Here is a 20,590-nt window from a genome sequence, read left to right as displayed (position 1 = left end):
ATTGGGTACATGAATGTGAATGAAGATCATTGCATTCAAGCTGACTCTTTAAATCATTATTATAAGCTTAAGGTTAGAAGTTTCAACACTAATTTTTTATGTACTTGCTCAAAAATTGGTTATTTTTAACCAGAAAGTTATGGATTGCAGCTTTAAAAAATCACACTTTATTTGATACAGTGTTTTTTTAATACATCTTTGCACCTAAAAAGTTCATATTAGTACCTCAGAGGTACCAATGAGTGCATAGTGGTACGTTAAAGGTATACATATTGGTACTAATTCTAAACAATGGTACAAGGGTACCACCCCATTGACAGCTTAAGACTATTTTTGGACCATTTGTCTGACAGTGTAAAATGAACCAATATTTGGGTTGCTCCAGCTAATCCACATGAGCATTCATGAACAAATTACCGAGCCATTTACTGACAATGACACACACACTTCAAATAAACATTAAGAGACCAACACATCACACAACTTTTGACCTTTGGTCACCTACTAACTACTCGTCGCTGATGTAGGCTATGATGTCCAGCAAAGGTAATAAAACAGCATTATGGCTATAGCACAATCCCGTTTATACGACATTGCTTTAATATGATGGCATATTACAGTAAACTCGTTTGAAATAGATCAACCTTGAGCAGCTGTAGTTCTAATGATGATGAAAACAGATCTTCATCATTGGTCATAAAGGAGGAACACACAAGCAAACAAATGAGTCTATCTTAACTTCACTGCTATCAGTGTGAACAAAGAAGCTTGCTGCACAGAATTGTGGGTATTTTCTTTGCATGCATAGACATGTTTAGGATTGTTACGAGACTGCATTAGGAGTTTTGAATGAAATTTAAAGAGAATATAAACAAATAGATGAGTATTTTATGTGACCCAAGCTGTCAAAATGACTCGGTCGGTCTAACTTTGAGCTACATGCAAAAGAAAGCATGTTGATTTTGGTCAAAATTAAGGTTTTCGTAGTACATTAATCCCTCATCTAGCGATCTCAATGCTCTCAATAGTTATTAAACAACTAAAATGATTTTTATTTATACATTTTCAGAGGTGTTGGGGTGCTTGGGGCACAAACTAATGCAGGGTTAATTGTAACACGGACCGTTTACATTGTTGCACAGGGTTGAGCAATTTGTTATTTCCGTATTGTTTTCACGTTGCCAAAAAATGGTTTCCCGTAAATTTATGGTAAGGTATAATGTTGTTCCATAAAGTTATTGATGAACAATTTTTTTGGTGACATGTAAGTTCATTTTTTCATCATATCTTTTTTTCGGTTTCTGTACTGGGTGTGTAAGATACCAAAACCAATGTTATGTCATCTTAATCAGTGTCTTGTTGACTAAAACATAACCCCATTTTGAAATATGTCTGCGGCTCTTAGCACCCTTTTTTGGTGGGCTTCAAAATATTTTCACCCAGTGTTACAACTAACCCCTCAGCACTTACAATATGAAAACCGCTAACGTTAGCATAATTCTTGCCGTTGTTTTAAATAGGCTACACACGAATGATTGCTGGCTGCCAACGAAATAAATGTGCCTGTCTTATCAAAAATTGTGTGTCAAAATTTATTTTTGTTCTTATCTTTAATATTGATTGAATAAGGTCAAGTCAAAGATTAAAATCATAATGAAATGAATGGTTAAAATAAGACTTTGATTTTCATTATCTCATAATTTGAGACTTTAGTATGGTTTTTACAGACTGGGTCACATATTAAAAAAATGTTTTGTCATAATTGTGCTGCTTTTTCTCACATATTTAGACATTTGTATCCATTTATAATGAAACTATTGTTAGAAAAGGGCTGGATGAATGAATACAGTGTGGATACCTGTCTATTATAGGCAGATATATTAACAATATCCACTTCAAGTATATAGACAAAATACTATTGCAATATTTGCCTGCAAACTTAATTTTTATCAAGTGTTACAACTAACCCCCTGCCTGTTACAATGAACCCCACCTATGGGGTAAGTTGTAACGTTTGCACTTCTGTCACGTTTGGTGTAATTGTTCAAGAATGGTAAGTACTAGAAACAAACTTTAAATGTTCATTTGTAGCAGAGATGTGTGTGTTGCTTGTGTAAAAATATAATGGATAAAACTCAAATATTTTTTAATGATTGAGCCAAAACCAAAAAGTGTTAGGTTGTGCCCCGCTCTCCCCTACTGTCCCAAATGCTTAACCTATACAAAAATGTGTGTCCATCACATGCGCTTCTGACATTAAGGTTTTAAAACATTGGGTTAAAACAACCCAGCATAGGTTTAATTACAACCTAGTGGATGTGTTTGTACATTTAGACCCAATGGGGTTAAAAATAATCTACCATTTTTAGCGTACTTAAATAACAGAGAAATAAGACCTACATAGACATACATAGGCTACTGGATAGCACATAAAGGGCATTCGTCAGTGAAGTTTTTGAAAGTTATAGAAACTTCTTGGTTTCTTGAAAGATTTTAGTTTGTTGTACTACATCTGTTCATGAAACTTTACTTCAGTTCACAATGGAAACTTTAAATCAAACGACTTCTGAAGATCCTGCTGATGGTAAAATACTTTCACTACCCAAGATGACAAACGGCAGCGATGGCTCAATAAATCTACCTGTGACGTTAATGTCTCTCTCATCATGATTTCTCACAGAAGGTACTTCATCATGATGGCTAACAGTCTCACATACACACTGTAAGCTTTGATAATTGTGAAATGAGCTTTATGATTATGCTGTAGGTTCACCTGAGGCATGCATGTCAAGGATTCGGCCGGTGAATGAATTACTCGCACGCCGCTCGCAGCTACGGAAGCTCAGAAGTGGAAATTTTATTTCAGACCGCATATGGGGATGATGTGGGTTGTTGTTACATTTTTTTTGATTGATGCAAATTTGGTTGTCCCTAGGTTAGAGTCCATATGAACATACACAAATTTGAAACTCAAAAATTAAAATTGTTATTTGCCAGCCTAGTAAGATCATGGGATAATGGTTAATATATATATTTCTACAGGCTCTAAAATATTACATATACTCATATATTTTAAACATTAACTGAAAGGGATAGTTCACCCCAAAAAAATGTATTCGTCCATCATTCACTCACCCTCATCTTGTCCTAAACATGTATGAGTTTCTTTATATTGTTGAACACAAAAGAAGATATTTTGGTAAATTATGGTAACCTCACAGTTGACAGTAACCATTGACTTCCATAGTAATTGTTTTTCCTACTATGGAAGTCAAGCTGTGTGGTTGCCATCCTTTAAAACCTTTTAAAATCAAATGTATTCATTTTTTATCCAATGCTGATATTTTTATTTCTAGAGCACAAATAAATACAGAAAAACCCAACCTCTGGTTCAAATTAACCTAGAAAATGTCCATATTTGAAACAACCCGCCATAGATGAATGTAAACACAACAGTTTGGCTTATACATTTTTATCCAACCACATAGGTTGCAACAACCCAGCATTTTTTGAGAGTGAAGGTGAAATGCAACAAAACAATGTCTACACTTCCAGGAAAGCTGAAAATAGACCCTACATGCCAAGAAGTGTTTTCAGTGACACCAAAGCAAATGTTCAGTCAAAGGCTGCTGGGTAAAACACAATGAAGCTGTGCAACGTGTCCAAACTGATGTCCAAGACACTGACCACAAACCATACGCAATGCTTTCATAACAGTCAGGCTACAGCCGCAGGATCAGATTTACGATAGACGTATCTGAAGCGACATCAATGCTCTGAAGGTATGTCACGGCCGGGTTGCAGTACCAGCGACAGCTTTATAAGGATTATTAGTTTGTATTTATGACCACACTCTCAAGACAAACACATCACCTAAACATACAAATCCATATCTCACACCATCACACACGCAAGATATGCACTGCGGTGAGAACTGTACATGATACGCCCATAAATTATGTTAGATAGGCACAGTAGATGAGATGGATCGAATCATTTATCTGCCAAATGTGAGGAACGGGGAGACAGGAGAGAGAAAATTGAGTGTTAGATGTGTGTGTGTGTGTGTGTGTGTGTGTGTGTGTGTGTGTGTATGTGTGTAAAAGGGAAAAAAATAAAGCAGCAGTTCGGTGACAATGAAATACAACTTCTGTCAGCCACTGAGTAAAAGGAAACGAGAACATCAGACCTTGGGTTGTGTTTTAGAGAGATGAGTTTGGGGTCCATCAGTTCAGACCAAACATCATTAGCCATGCAGGAAACTCTGACAATATAAGCTTACCTGTCATGATCCTGCCAGTCTTTCATAATGGTTCATAGTTGTTCATGGTCATGGGGCAGGATCGTGGCAGTACCCATGTTTTGTGTGGCAGCACATGGCCTTTTGTTTGGGTGGTGTGCTGCTGTGTCTCGTTTATATCCCCGCCCCCTTGTCTCCTCGTTAATAATTAATTATTGGTTAACTCCCCTCACCTGTCCATACCTTGTTATCTTGTTTAGTTTTCCTTATTTAATTCCCTCTTGTCTTTTTGTCCTGTGCTGGATCTTTTTGTATTGTTCCTGCTTGTCAGTTGTGTGCTTTCCAGTTTAAAATATCTAGGTCTAGTCTAAGTCGTGTTCAGTGTCAAGTTTGTCTTAGTTTATGTTGTTTGCCCCCACAAGGGTTTTTGTTTCTTGTGAGTCAAATAAAGTGTTCTGTTTACCCCCGTCATCGTCTGCGATTGGGTTCTTCTGTCTCAATTCCTGACAGAAGATCCAGCCAAAACTGAACCCAGCGACGATGTCAATGTCAGCGGGGTCCGACCCGCATCAGAGCTTACCTCAGCCACCTAGCAGCATACAGGACCTCCCGGTCTCCCGAAGCGTGTTCACGAGCCAGGAAGTTAGGGAATCACGCGCCCTGATCGAAAGGCTGCTTGCTGTGTTGGGGAGATTGCCGTTGACCCAGGCAGCCCAGCCGGAGCAGCCGCCAGAGCCGCCTACGCAGCCTCTGCCTGAGCCAGCGGAGCCGAAGCAGTCTGCGCAGCCACCTCAGCAGTCTGCGCAGCCACCTCAGCAGTCTGCGCAGCCACCACAGGTTGCTCCATCTCTGCCCCTGCAGTCTGTGCAGCTGCCACAGCCATCTGCGCAGCCGTCAGCCCGACTACAACCGTCTGCATGGCCACTGCGGCCACAGTCGTCTGTGGCCCTCAGCCCCTGCCATCTGCTTGACCGCCACAGTTGTCTGCCGTTTGCGCGGCCACCATTGCCACAGCTGGCTGCACAGCCGCAGCATAGACCGTTGCCCAAGCCTCCTTGGACTTTTCGTTGAACCTTGTTTATGCTCACTCTTGAACTTTAATTTCAGTATTTATTAGTTTTGCACATCATCCGTTGGACTTTATTTTTGTTGTTATTTCATGTATTTGTCATGCCATGTGTCGTCAGTCATGTCCATTGTCTTGTGTACCCCTTTGAGGAACGCCTGGAGGCGTCTCTTTAAGGAGGGGGTACTGTCATGATCCTGCCAGTCTTTCATAATGGTTCATAGTTGTTCATGGTCATGGGGCAGGATCGTGGCAGTACCCATGTTTTGTGTGGCAGCACATGGCCTTTTGTTTGGGTGGTGTGCTGCTGTGTCTCGTTTATATCCCCGCCCCCTTGTCTCCTCGTTAATAATTAATTATTGGTTAACTCCCCTCACCTGTCCATACCTTGTTATCTTGTTTAGTTTTCCTTATTTAATTCCCTCTTGTCTTTTTGTCCTGTGCTGGATCTTTTTGTATTGTTCCTGCTTGTCAGTTGTGTGCTTTCCAGTTTAAAATATCTAGGTCTAGTCTAAGTCGTGTTCAGTGTCAAGTTTGTCTTAGTTTATGTTGTTTGCCCCCACAAGGGTTTTTGTTTCTTGTGAGTCAAATAAAGTGTTCTGTTTACCCCCGTCATCGTCTGCGATTGGGTTCTTCTGTCTCAATTCCTGACATTACCATTGGTTATTCTCAAGAATAAAATGTCATTTGTGTGTTTTGTGTACATAGCACATTATGATATTGCTAATATAAATAATAATAATAATTATTCACCTATATATTTGCCTAACTTTCATGTTTTTTGGCCTGTGGGATGAAACCGGAGTTAAAAGTTAGTCTACAATTAAAACGGATCATAACTATTGTTTCAAAAAACCTCATTTCAATCTAAAAAACATTTTTTTTTTATTAGCCCTAATAAAAATCCCTAATTGTCCGTCCCCCAATCTGTGTCTGGATTAACTTGTCTGAATAAACTTGTGTATGAATTAACTGGTCTTCACCATGAATATAGCCATAGATGCTGGAATGGCGTAAAGAATAAGAAAAAAAGAATAACTTGACTTTTGTCTTAACAGTTTATAAAACAGGCCACTGGTCAGCTTGGCTATGTTTGGCTAGTCTTCCCTGGTTGAAGATAGAAGTCACTGGTTTAAACTACTCCTGGTTAAACTGCTGATTTAAACTGTTGGTGAAACTAATGTTCTTCTGGTGCCTGAGACCAGCTTTTTACCATTTAAAAAGTTTCCAAAACCTCCTAAAACAGCTTACAAAACCAGTTAAATCAGTCAAAACCAAGCTGGGAGACCAGTTGTAAACAGCCTTTAGCTCCTGTTTTCTTCAGCAGGGCTCTCATTATTATGACCGTATCTGCTGTTTTCTCCATAAACATTGTAGATAATGATGGAGGATAATAATGAAGCTGACATGCTGCCTTAATGCTTTGGTCCTGGGATGGATATCCTGAGAATGCCCATCTACACATTACCCATAATGTCAAGTGTTTCTCATGGATGAATGGAATAATTCATGTAACACAATTCTGCAGTTTTTTTTATGATATCGCAGTTGCCAAATAACTTTAAAGATAACATACACAATGCTGAGGTTTTAGTTTTTTCTCACTTTCCAAGAGCACAAACAACTGCTATTACGATAATAGAAAGAAGTTACCGTCACAACAATCTTGGAAGCAATTCCAGAATTGAATCTATGGTGCTAAGTTAAAAAAAACGGATTCAATCAAAGCAAACATATCAGTTCAGTTTTATTCATATAGTGCCTTTCCCAGTCCACACTGATTCCAAGCAGCTTTACAACAAAAGCATCAAAACAAGTATAAAATGTGTATTGGAGAGAAAAAACCCTGGGAGAAAATATATACATACTGTATAAACGCTACTGACACCTGATAAAACCTGATGTAATACATAATTGTATCACTTTAAACTCATCTTTGAGCATCATAACAGAATATGGATGTTTATTGTTAATATTAATAGACAATGTAATATCATAAAATATATGTAAGGAATATTCGACGACGGGCTGCATTACCACATGGGTGTCAATTATCTTCCAAAAAATCGACCTGTCGTCAATTATTCCTTAGAATTAAAGCTTTGCTCTGGTGGTTATTTTAAGTTATACCACAGGTCTGTTGAATCCTTTATTCTGATTGGTTAAAAATGTTCCACGGGTGTTGATTACTTTTTTGTAAAATGCACACCTAACCTGTCAAATGTCTTAAAATAACCACCAAAAGAATTTTTTGTGGTAACCGTGGTATAAGCAGAATAATTGATGACAGGTCCTTTGAATTATTTGAAAATAATGCACACTCCAAATTACCACCTTGGGTGTGCATTATTTTCTAATAATTCAATGGCTTGTGGTCAATTATTCCGTATACATTTGACAGGTCAGACATGCATTTATCAAAAAATAATGCATGGAACATTTCTCAGCCAATCAGAATAAAGCATTAATCAGTTCCATGGCATAAGCTATATTAACTCTTTCCCCACCATTGACAAGTTATCTCGTCAATTAAGAGAAAACATTTCCCTGCCAATGACACTTTCCTGACGAGTTTTTACGGTAATCCTGTAATTCCACCATTATCCACTAGATGGTTCTTGTGCTCTTACCCAATTTATAAAAATGAAGCAATAACTAATTGAATTAATTTTAAACTCTGTGTATGTTTTCATCATTGTTCTGAATCTGATCTCTAACAAAATTCCTCTACAAAATGAAATTATTTCAGCTTTTTGCTAAAAAAATTGTCTTTTTGAAGAAACCTACTCATATTTGAGAGGTTATACTGTAAAAGAGAACAAACGTTTTATTCAATTTTTTTTTTGTTTGAAAGCAGAATATCTGTTCTTTCATTCGATATATTTATATGTTTATATATTTATAGCAGGCATTTTGTGAAACTTTTGTAAAAATCACAAAAATGCTGGCAGGGAATGAGTTAATATGTGAATATTTTTTGTGCCTGTAGTATTTGGGGTGGTTTCCTGGACAGGGTTTAGGTTAATCCATGACTAGTCTTTAGTTATTTTAGGACATTTAATTAGTTTTTACATGCATATCGTCCAAAAAACAATACTGGTGTGCATCTTAAGCGAAAAAATGGCACCGATATGAATGTTATGATATGTCAGTGCAAGATGTTTTAAATTAAGGCTCAAACATGCACTTAAGTCTGGGACTAGGATAAGCCCATGCCCTGGAAACCGCCCCGATGTATTTGAGTCAAGAGTTAAATGGTACACGGATGATGTTTATTTTTAGAGGGTTGCCAAAAATAGCAGCATACCATTTTATCCTCCTGCATTTCATGCATGAAACACATACAGGTTTGGACAACATGAGGGTGATTGTACATGAATATCTTCAGGTCCCTTAAAATATTCATTCAAACCACGTAACCAGATGCCAGCTTTGTGTGTTTCCACGGCAGGGATCTGCACCTGCAGTGTTTTCCGAAATCAGAATCACGTACAGCAAAAATATCACTTTACAAGTTGAACTTTGGCATAAACGAATAGGACAGTTTAACCTCTTCAACCCTGAGGACCCTGTCCCGGGTCCAGAATTTCGTATTTTGACTTAATATAAAATATTCTTTTAATCTTTGATGCTCCGTCATGGACCCCAGTAACACATATGAGATACTGTTTGAAAGCTTAGAGTCTCTACTTTCTGCAGATATGCATCACTTTGACACATCTTTTACTGTAAGAAAGTTATTTACACTTAATTTACACTATCACCCCCCCCAATATTTTATTATATCATTTAATATTTACATATTTCATATTTTTCAAAAATGACAAACATGGGCAAGTCTTATATCAAATGAAAGCTCTCACTCTCAGGAATAAGGCTACAGCGTTATTTTTGTTCTAATATCAACACATATCCAACAATCGCTGAATGAATAATAAGGTAAAAAATGGTCTTTTGTAAACATATGTGAAACTTGAGTGTGGACTGCCTCAGATAGCACATATAGCCACAAATGATACACCATCTTTTATCTTAGGTCCTACTCTAAACAATGAGTCCATTCACAGCATTTTCTTTGGTTGTTTGCATAATTAATCCCTAGCTTTTTATTATATGTGCAAAACAAAAAATTAATATTTATATGAAAAATGTATTTTCGCACCCTTCAGTAAAATAAGAATATCTTTTGAATGCGACATGCTAAAGAGTTCATTCTTTTTTTGGGTGTTTACTGTCTGCTGCTGGTAACAACCAGAACTGTCTGCAGTCTGCTAGAGCACAAAGAACCAGAGTTATACACTATCAAAGACAGTATTTACAACATAAAAAAGAAAATTTGGTGTTTCATCATATGAAAAACAACATAAATAACAAAATTTGTCACAAACAGCAGCTTTTTATGTAACTTCAAAGGGTTTTCTTTAAAATGATATAAAGAAATTGCATTTATTCCACTGTATGTGGTTATGGGGACACAAATGTTCTTAGGCAGAAATTGTATACAAAAAGGGTATTATTCCTCCCTTCAGTTGGAGTAAAATAACTATTGCATAGATTATGATAGAGAAAAAATTCCTTTTTCCTCTGTAAGCTGACAATTGCTGGAATCAAACAAAACTGTCTGCAGGGACCTGAGATACCCAGGGCCAGAGTTATATACTATCAAATAAAAACTTTAGAAAAAAACATCAAAAAGCGCCTATTTATTTCTGTGTTTATTAGAGGACTGATATCACATACAACCATGTTGAGCACTTTTAACAGTGTTTTATGTAATTTCAAAGGGTTACCTGTAAAATGATACCAAACTTTTGTATGTAAACCTCTGCATGTGGGTATGGGATGCTTTTGAAATTGGGTAGGCCAAATCCAGGCGAAAATCCCCAAAATAGCTTCAGGGTGTAAGAAGTTAATAACACTGAAAATGCATCCATCCTGGTTTCTTCAACAATGCTGATATAAACGTAATGCATGAGTCAGACTTTCAAGTGGCTGCTGGTTTGAAAAGAGCTTCACAAATACACTGAGTGTGTGTTTCACATATGCTGTATTACTCCACTTTCATGGCTGAGCAAATAATTAGCAAGAAACGGGATTGGTTTTGCTTTTCATGACGCGTGCGGATACATTCAGCCACCCCCTCCTGAATCACGACCTAGATTTGAAGAGCTCATCTGGACAATTTGCATGCAAATGATGCGTCATTTTCCTTCGATATTTATTATTCATATCTTCATTTGCTGGTCTGATTTAAAAAAACCAGTATGAAGCAAAAACATTATGCTAGCTAAAGCAGGGAGGATCATTCGGAGAGGCTGCAAGGCAATATTGCGCAAGATGATGTTATTTTGTGTGTACTCCTGATGAGGTTTTTCGCAATGTCTGATTGGATGAGTTGGGAGGCTGGATTCACAGATATGGCAAAATATTTACGTATATGTTTAAAAGCCCGGCCTGCTGAAACTACGGCGCACATTTCCATAGTAGCTATTTTTTCCCACTAAGTAACCAAAGCAATTTGCGGTAGATAATTTTTCATTTAAACTAATATGCTAATTTAGCCTTGTTAGCAAATAGCGCATTAATCCTAATTTTTATTCGGCCTTTTAACGTGTAACTTGACACAATGGCAGTAACTTGACCTTTCCATCTTAAAGCTTGTTAAAATGCATCCCCACTTCTTTGATTAAATCTCGCAATGGCTAAAAATAGATAGCTGGTCGCCTCGGCAATTAAATAGCTACTTGAGCCAATCAGCTGAGCCGAAACTACTGGAAAGACCCAATTAATAGTGCCTGTGAAATTCTAATCATATTCTCATTCTCATGGTGTTCAAACCGAATAAACTCCACACGTTCATTTGGCCGAATTTTCATTAACATGCTTGATAGAGCAGCGGCCAGCGGGAGAAACAGTAGCCTTTCCGTTTCGCTTAGCTTTCCATTAAATCAACAAATTAAAATGGCAGTGCGGCACAATCAAGCTGTTGGTTTAGCTTCAAAGACTAGTTGGATTGAACTTGCATGTGATCTTTTTTTAAACAAGCAATAGCAAACACGTTGCAACGCTCATTAGCGAAAAGCTTTCCGTTGATCTGCAAGGGTGATTCGTCTCTCGGTGACTCAATTCGACAAAACGGCATTGGATGATAAATCTAACCATGCCTCAAGAAGGGACACAAGAAAAGAAATCGTTTATTTGGAGCACAGAGCAATAGATAGCCAGGCGAAAACATTCAAGCGGCTTTTAAAGTCAAACAGGTGGATCTATTATGCTCCTGACATCCTAAACTTCAGGCATCTATCACACCGGTAGAAATGAGTCACCCATTCGCGGGTCCCAGCTGACATCCAAACACAACAATCTGTTTAGAGGAGCTCTCGCTGAGAGCGCAGGGTGAACGGCGAGCCCTCGCTGTGCTCATATTGCATGTAATGAGGAAGAGTTGTGTGTGTTGCTCCTCACTTTGTCTTAGCGCTCGAAAATAGTCCTGAAGAAGCATCCTTGTGTATTTTGTGCTCAGGTACATCCATGTTTGTCTTGGGAATGAATACTTTAAATAAAGACAGCGGTGTCACTGCACTAACCATGAGTCGCCGTGATTTTACAAAGTATGATGTGATTCTGGATCAACTTTTTTGGTGGTCTTGGATAGTGACAGACGGATATATTGCAGAGGCTGATATATCGGCTGATTTAAAAAAATAATTATCAGCATCGGCCAATAAATCTTTTCAATTGGGCAGTACATTTTTAAAAAGCCATTGAAGCCATTTTTTTTTGCAAATATAAGATTAAGGTCTGAACTTACTAAAACCATTATTTTTAGAGGATTCAAAAAACTATTTCCTATAAAATTATTAAAATTTTTTAGATTATCATTATCAAAAATGATCATTACCGCAACATGATATTACATTAAATATATACATTTACAAACTCATGTTTTGGTAATGAGAACTAAAAAGTTGTCTAGGTACTATGACAAACAAAATTTTAACTTTTATCTGGAGAGAGAAAATAAGAGCTGCTTACCTGGTAGCCATCTTGAGTGTCACAGTCAATTATGTCCCTTCCAACAATTTTCTTTTGAAAATGTTAGTTCCTTGAGGGCTTAAACAATGATTTAAAATTGTTGTGGAGGATAAGAAAATTGGTCTTGCATGGACACATTTATATTTCTTATTATTGTCTCTACATTTACCAATGATCACCAAATACCACATGTTTCTTTACTGTAAATGTTTATAGTATAACATGTACTGAAGCTTTTAATTTTTTAGATTTTTTAATTATAAATATTTCCATGTCAAAGAACCCAAATCCAGTCATGGACACATTGCGGTAATGATAATTTCCCCTTAAATGTGGAAAAAACAACAAAATTGGTTTGTATAATGTCATTTTAAATCATGCGCAAAATACTACATGAAGAGATGTTTGTAACTCTATGCTGCTTATTTTGATAGCATTTACTTTTTCATCAAAATGTTTCATGACACCTCATAAGTCTAATATCGCGAGAATCACCCAAATGTGTTTTAAATACTTTAAAAGGGTATATTTATAAATGTTTTAACAAATGTATTAATGTAGTTTTACCAATTTTCACTTATTTACTGTTGTGTTATATCGGCCTCATGTCGGCCAATCAGCAATACAGCTTTCTTAATATGGGTATTGGCCATAAAAAACATATCGGTCGACGACTAGTCCTGAATCAAAGTTTTAATCAAAGAAACCCCAAATTACCCTTAACTCAAACCTAACCATTTTTACCCCTCATATAAGTGTGTTTGGGATGTTTTTTAAAGTTGTTTTACACCCAAATCTAGCATACACCCTAATCGCGCAATCTGATTGGTTAATGAAAATGTTAATCCAGAACCAACAATGGTGTCGATTCAGTTTAAATTCGACTTGGTAAAATCACGTTTACCACTAACCATTGGCGTTGGAAACAAAAAAATGTGTCTGGGTCCAAAACATTTACTGGGTCCAAACATTACTATTTTAATAGTTAACTTTAGATATTCTACAAACTATAAATACCTTTGCTACGACATGTTAACTGAAGGCGATTATTTTTGTTGTACCAATAAATACCATAAATATTCAATATGTTGACATTTTCTTTCCATCAGATATGTTGTGTGAAGGGAACCTCCAAGGACAAAGCTGTAAATTTTCATGTGGCACAAAATGATGCCCAATCAAAAAGCAAGCATAACAACCCCATTCATGGCACATCAGCCACAATCCAATGTGAGATTGGCATGCTTCCTGTAGTCACGTTTGACCCTGAGAGACGTTGTAAATCAATCAGTGACTTCCACAGTAGGAATAATGAGGCTTTTGATCAGTTTGGTTACAAACATTCCTCAAAATATCTTCGTGTTAATCAGAGGTTTATAACAACATGAGAGTTAGTAAATGAGAATTTTCATTTTTGTGCGAACTATCCCTTTCTGGATTGATCCCTTTGGAATGCTGCCACATTTTTACAAATGTCACCAATGAGCAGCAGTGAGAATCATATAAAGTTACCAGTGTGAGCAAACCAGAGCACACAGCAATAACCAGACTGGCTTCTGCTTCGTCTCACGGGTGAAGAAAACCTCTACAAGACGAGTTACGTAATTGCTTTTTGTGACCGTTTGACCTTGTGAAATTCATGACAGTCACTTGTTCCTTGCAGGAAGGTCACAAACTCAATTTCAATCAGTATTTTCTCCAGAGAGGACTTGAATCCTTTAGACCAGCTGCACAGTTCAGGTTGCTGGTATAGATTGGTTTCTGACACACACCATCATATCATCTTCAAGGATTACCATTCAAAAAATGATTAAGTGATTTCACGACTTAAAATATAGCAGCAATTAATAGTACAAAGAAAATCTTGTTTATGTAATGTAATAGATTGATAACATCAACGTCAGAGTCTCTAATGAAACACAAGATGAGTTATAAATATGATAAAATATCATCATCATTAACACTACTAGCCATTATCATGACTTGAATAATCGCCTAACCCACATCAGTTTGACACCAGTGTTAGTTAGCGTTAACATGTCAGTTAAACCTTATATAATATCTGTTTGTTTCTCTACCTTGAACCAAAATAGATGGGATAGATTGTGCTCCTTATGAAATCAATAGAAATGAAATTATATATTACAATGCTCTGTGAAATCAATGATTCTAATTGGTCAGTCGTGACACACAGTACCAAAGTGATTCCTATTATATCTTGACTAGTCCTATCGCTACTAATGTGTTTAATGTACCTGTACCACTTGCAGTCTCTTCTCAATCCAGGTTTGAATTTGTTACAAATAAAAAAATCAATGTATTGTGTCCAGATCAAATCGCAATAAGCACCTGATTATCTCGTTCTCTCTTATACTGGGCAAAGTAAAAAAAATGTATTGATAAAGTTTATACCATTAAATGCATTCACTGCTGACCAATGCTCAAACTGATTTTGCCAAGTGAGAGATGTCCTCAGGGCAACATATTGTGTTGACTCAAGGACAACCTTTTCTAAATAAAACCTAAACCCACCCCACACCCCAACCCTAACCATAACCAAACCCTAAAATCAGAGGGACATGATAAGTGAAAAACAATGGTCTAGAACCAGCTAATCCTGGTTGTAAGCTTAAACTTAAAACAAACGGTAAACTTAATTTTGAAATCTGATTGATTGATTGATTCAAATGTTGCCCTGAGGACATCAAACACTTCAGGAAAAAAATCAGGAGTGCCGCTGACGGATGGTGAGATGTTCCTGCTCCAGTTAACCTCTTCCTCCTCATTCTCTGTTTAAGCAATCTTGGTCAGACCAAACAATCTCTGGCTGCTCTGCCCATCTGAATGGAGACCTCATCTGGGTTTTCCTGCCCTCAATTTTATGTGTGATACAGGGCCATATTCCTCAGGTTGTGGCTTAATACACTGGGCTTGTCTGCTGCGCTCTGAGCAAAATATTTCCAGCGGACCAGCGCCCACCACAGCGTTGGTGTGGTTTCACACTCACTCAGGCCGTTTCTCAGTCGGAAGGTTGCAGCCTTCGGATGTCGCATTTGTAGACCTGACCCCTTTTTATATTTTATTATCTTATTTTTTATTATTGTCTTATTTCAGAATATATACATTTATAAATCACAGCAGAGAGCGACAGCTGCACATGTGTGAATCATTCACCATCGAGCTCAGATCACCTGACGTTAAAGGATAATTCCGGTATTTAACACTTTGAGTCTCATTTCTGGTTTGTTTTGGATGAACTACAGTGATGGACACAGAAATTTTGACAATGGGTCGTGTCTTGACTTTTTAACTCATTTAGAAGCGTCTCTTGACTGCTTCACAATGGAAGTCAATGACCATGCACAAACATGTCATTAAAACAACACTTAACGTTCATTTTCAAAGCTGTACTACTCACCAAGTGGTTTGTGGTGTTGTAAAGCTGCTTTGAAACAGCGCTATATAAGTAAAATTTGAATTTAATTGAATTGCACAGTATGTAAAATTCACCATTACACCGGTGAGTCCCACATTGTAGGGTGCTGTGGACTTTATTAACTAAGGTCAAGTCTCAGTGATTAAAAACTAAACTCATTTTCTTCTTAATTATTTTTAGAGACTCATCTGGCTCTTAAGTTAATTGCGGTCCTTGTTTAGAAATCATTGGTCATTAAGTTCTTGATGGATTTGACAGTAAATTTCCGAGCGTCAGTATAAATGAGTTTTCAAAGAGCAAGATCCTAAAATCAATTAGTTATTGTCTGCATCGTATGTCACAGTAATGGACAGAGATGGGACCAAGTCACATATGTGTAAGTCTCAAGTCTGAACCTTCAAGTCTCAAGTAAGTCCCAAGTATTTTTTTTCTTGGGCAAGTCAAGTCAAGTCGAGTCACAGGCTATGTCAAATCACGTCAAGTCAAGTCCTGTAGTAGGTCAAGTCAAGTCCAAGTCATGTCACCTTATTATTGTAATTTTACCTGCAGAATCTGATCTTAATAAAGATATATAGAATATAAAGATATAAAGAAATACTCATGTTCAGTAAAATACATCATGGAATTAAACAAAATTGTAATCCGTTCGTGCGCCTACATTTGAAATAACGAACTTTAGCATGCAAAAGACGCGATATGTAAACCGGCCCTAACATTGTAGAATCCAGTCATTTTTCTCTGTGTGTGTGTGTGTGTTCAGGTGGCAAACTTAGAAAAAGTAGCCAAGTCTCGTACCGCTCAGATCAAGGGAAGTATTTTTTAAAAATAAATGAAACTTATTTTGCCTACATTTGTCCCTAACACGGTATGATGAGGGTTAATGGCTACTTTAGCTATTATTACATTAGCTAACTACCAACTAACTAACCAGATATTAACAAATTGACAAGCACTTACTGGGCAGAATGGCTCTTCAAATGACGGACAAAATTGGAGTTTGTCGTCTGGCCAGTGATTTTAATGTTGCATGTCTTGCAACAGACTGTTCGTCTTTTGCCATCTTGTTGAAGCCGAAAGCGATGACCCTCGCTACCCCTCCGGCTGACATGTTGATATCTGTTCTGTGTTGTGTGGTGTGCGTAAGGTACGAGAGGGCATGACTGATGATAGTGTCGTGATTCAGTCATGGCAACGCCATTTTCAGCCTGCACTCCAACTGGGTCAACTTTATTTTTTAAAATACTTAATATATTTTTTATTCAAACTGAAAACATGATGTGATTAACACTCAAGTCATTCAAGTCATCGTGTCTCAAGTCAAGTCAAGTCTCTCGAGTCTTAAACTTCCAAGACCGAGTCAAGTCTCAAGTATTTTATTTTTTGTCAAGTCAAGTCACAAAAATAGCGACTCGAGTCGACTCGAGTCCAAGTCACCAAGTCACAAGTCCCCATGTCTGGTAATGGACTACAGTGCTCCTATCTGCTATCATTTTTGTTTGGAACAACAAAAAATCCCTAAAAAGCCATAAATAATTCAGACATGAGTAAATTTGTTCTAGTCATTTATTTAGCAATTCGCTGTTGAAAGTTGAATGATGTTTGAAAGAGAGAGTACCAATATTTAGAAAATGAGTCCCAGCAGCTGAAGGACTTAAGCAGTTCAGTTCTGCTCATGTGGCCAAATTCACATTTACATCAGGAAACAAAAATAATATTCACTTCATTATATAGAAGAATAACAGACATTAGTGAGAACATAGCTGGTCTTGGTGACAGTTTGCAAAGAAGTACAATTCTTACTCATATATTCAATATTATAATAGTGCTATATTCCAGAAAAGAAACACTTAAAAAGAAATAATATAAACCCTGTAATATTCACACATTCTTTTCATAACTGAAAACATCAACATTCATAAAGGAATGTATTTCACATTGTCTTTTAGCAGTAATGTGTGTTTGGAGCTCTACATTCTGTGTGTGGAAAGCTCTTTCCATGCAGGACGTTTAAATATCACCTCTTTTTATTGCTCAAACAGATTATGCATAACAAAGATGCAGCCATCATCCAATACAATCAAAGTAACAATTAAATTAAAGCAGAATGATATTATATCAAACAGAAAATAGATTTACAGTACTATGCTAACAGTTTCTACCGAAAAACAAAGATAAATTAACAATATATATTTTTAAATAAATAAATAAAACAATATTTAATAACTTTACATGAGCATTAGAAAAGTATAACATCTGTATGAAGAACAAACTAAATCATTTTAGCGGCACATACTTTTTCAAAACATTTGTACCGTTTTTTCGAGAGCCAACGGGTCACAGCATGCTGAAATGAACATCATACAATTTCCTCTCAAGAAAAACCTGAAAACAAAGGGTTGCCTTAAAATGTCAACTAAAACCTTTTGAGTATAAAACTGTACAAACCAACAAAACAGGCTTGTGATAAATCACACACAAATGTACAGCAACAACATCTATATGGACAAATATTCCTTACATTATATACAAATGTTTGCAACTCTGTCACAATTCAGAGTCATATTTTCAATACTGCGTGATGTTTTATAAGTAACACAATAAGAGCAAAAATAGTTTGCTTCATTTTGAAGGGTAAACAACAGAAGTAAACATGCTGTGTTTGAAGCACTTGTTGGTCTTTTGGTCCAAACCTCATTTTCAGTACACGTATAAGAAGAATGCACAGTGGCAACAGGTGGAAATGTGACATCATGGACATATCACGTTTAGATTTCAAATGTTTTTTCACTGAAACAGCTTTGAAAAGCGATGTGTGTATATATGAAAGGCAAAAAAATTGACCAATCATATCGTCCACCTTATCTGCATCGGCCGGAAAATCCTATCCTAAACTCAACCCATCGCTTAAACCAATACGTATAACAAAGCCACAGTGTTTAAACTCTTGAGAAAGTCTTACTGCAAAGAATTTTAATGATGGAAAATGAACACACTTCACCTTTGAGAGCTCTATTCAACATGGGCTGCTATAATTATACTGGATTCATTATATATATTTTCTAATGATGTAGAAAATGTAAAGGTGCAGTGTGTAAATATTATAAGGATATTTTGACAAAACTGCAACATAATATAGATTACTATGTTTTCAGTGGTGCATAAAGACTTTACATAATGAACTGTATTGTTTTAATTACCTTAGAATGAGACGTTTTTATCTCCTTACATGGAAGTCGCTTTCATGTTTCTACAGTAGCCCTAAACAGACAAAATACTCAGAGCGCGTTTGTCACTATGTTGCCTCAGAAGACAATATGTTTGTCATGTGACGGCTACCGTAGCTTCTCTATGTGCTTTGAAAGGGAGGGGTGCAATTCACAACCTCACCACTAGATGCCGCTAAAATCTACACACTGCACCTTTAACAACTGATAAAGTTATAAAATAAAATTTTGAAGTTATAAAATCAGCATTTCCATTATCCAGATTGAACTTTCTCACTGACACACACAGGCCTGGAAATACGACGTGACCTGAATGTTGACATTTTTTGCGCTTTTTGAGCCAATTTCCATTTCACATTTCAGAAGAATTATTAAATATCTTCAGGTCTAGTATTTGAGTAATTTATGTGTTGGCATTTATCCAAACACAGACAGTTTTTGCGTGAACTCTGAATGAGAAAGATGATTTTGCCTAGATAATAATGAACTGTATTGTTTTAATTACCTTAGAATGAGACGTTTTTATCTCCTTACATGGAAGTCGCTTTCATGTTTCTACAGTAGCCCTAAACAGACAAAATACTCGTTTGTCACTATGTTGTCTCAGAAGACAATATGTTTGTCATGTGACGGCTACCGTAGCTTCTCTATGTGCTTTGAAAGGGAGGGGTGCAATTCACAACCTCACCACTAGATGCCGCTAAAATCTACACACTGCACCTTTAACAACTGATAAAGTTATAAAATAAAATTTTGAAGTTATAAAATCAGCATTTCCATTATCCAGATTGAACTTTCTCACTGACACACACAGGCCTGGAAATACAACGTGACCTGAATGTTGACATTTTTTGCGCTTTTTGAGCCAATTTCCATTTCACATTTCAGGAGAATTATTAAATATCTTCAGGTCTAGTATTTGAGTAATTTATGTGTTGGCATTTATCCAAACACAGACAGTTTTTGCGTGAACTCTGAATGAGAAAGATGATTTTGCCTAGATAATAATGTACTGTATTTGCTAAATAAAGGGCAGACTACAAACTGGAACCACAGTGCCCAATGAAATTCAGGTTTGCATGGACTAACATCACCCTCCCAAACATATGCTGTGGCATTACAGATTTTTATAAAGGAAATTTCAACATTTCATCATCATCCAGAATGACTTTAAAGAAACATAATGGGTTCAGTAAAACCAAAGCTATATTGACAACATTCTGTGGCACAGAAATTAATTCTTCATTTTGTTAAAACAAACATACAATGATGGGTACAATAGAGGCCTGTGAGATTGTAGCATACAGTACAACCAGTTTAAGTGCAGTCTTACACATGCTTCTCTTTGTGTTTATAAACCATAGGTCCTTTTTTTTGTTTCTCGACTGTAGATAACTTAAAAATAACATTGAAAAGCAACAATAAGCACAGATGTGTGTAAACATTTGTTCTCATGTCTTTTTTGTGTATGGGCCGAACGAACCCCAAAAGAGTTCGGTCTCATAAAAATAACAGCCTACTGGAAAACAAGCACCATCACGAAAAATAAGAACATTTACATCGAATAAATAAATGACTATAATTTGCTA

This window comes from Paramisgurnus dabryanus, chromosome 16 (genome assembly GCF_030506205.2).
Source record: "Paramisgurnus dabryanus chromosome 16, PD_genome_1.1, whole genome shotgun sequence".
NCBI lineage: Eukaryota > Metazoa > Chordata > Actinopteri > Cypriniformes > Cobitidae > Paramisgurnus > Paramisgurnus dabryanus.
Note: the sequence above shows the minus strand (reverse complement) of the source record.